Source organism: Chinchilla lanigera, unplaced genomic scaffold (genome assembly GCF_000276665.1).
Source record: "Chinchilla lanigera isolate Chin_1 unplaced genomic scaffold, ChiLan1.0 scaffold00048, whole genome shotgun sequence".
Taxonomy (NCBI): Eukaryota; Metazoa; Chordata; class Mammalia; order Rodentia; family Chinchillidae; genus Chinchilla; species Chinchilla lanigera.
This window is the reverse complement of record NW_004955449.1, coordinates 17,941,885-17,943,085: the sequence shown is the minus strand read 5'-3', so window position 1 is coordinate 17,943,085 and position 1,201 is coordinate 17,941,885.

Here is a 1,201-nt window from a genome sequence, read left to right as displayed (position 1 = left end):
AACACAGCCAGTTACCTTGTATTTGAGAACAGGGCCAAACATGTTCACTGGAAGAAACATAGCCTCTTTAATAAATGGTGCTGGAAAAACTGCCTCACCACATGCCAAAGACTAAAACTAGACCCATGTCTTTCACCATGCACTAAACTAAAGTCAAAATGGATCAAAGATCTAAATATTAAAACAGAAACACTAAATTCATTGGTAGAGAAAGTAGGTAAAAGTCTTGAAGACATAGGGGTAGGCAGAGAGTTCAGGAACAAAAACCAAAATGCACAGGAAATACTTCAAAGAATCAACAACTGGGATCTCATCTTATTCAAAAGATTTTGCACATAAAAAGAAATCACCAACAGAGTTGAAAGAAAACCCATGGATTGGGAAAAAATCTGAGCCAACTACCCCTCAGACAAAGGACTTTTATGTAGAACATATAAAGAATTTTTAAAAATCAGCCCCCCAAAATTCAAAGAACCAGTCAAAAAATGCGCATCTGAGATTTATACACACTTCTCAAATGAAGAAATACTAATGGTGAATAAATAGATGAAAAAATGTTCATCATCTTTAGTCATTCATGAAATACAAATTAAAACAACAGTGAGATTCCATCTCATCCCAGAAAGAATGGCTATTATCAAGAAATCAACCCATAACAAATGCTAGAGAAGCTGTGGGGAAAAAAGAACCCTACTCCACTGTTGGTGGGAGTGTAGATTGGTGAAACCACTGTGGAAATCAGTTTAGAGATTCCTCACAAAACTAGGATTAGAAGTTCCACTTAACCCAGCTATTCCCTTTCTGAGTATTTTCCCAGAAAAATTAAGAACATCATACCACAGAGATACATGTGCACCCATGTTTACAGCAGCAAAATTTGTTATACCTAGATCTTGGAAACAACCAAAATGCCCATCCACTGAGGAATGAATAAAAAAGATGTGGTATTTTTATGCAATGGAGTATTACTCAGCTATAAAAAGATAAACGATGCTTTTGTAGGCAAATGGATGCAGCTAGGGACCATACTCATAAGTGAAATACATCAGACCCACATGTGTAAACATCATATTGTCTCCCTGGTATTGGAACCTGAAAGAGTAAGTAAAACTCAAACTGTACAATAGATGATATGAAAGGGAAAGAAATTGCTCAAAGGAAGAAGCAACAGGGATGAGGGAAAGAGAGAAAAACAAAGAAG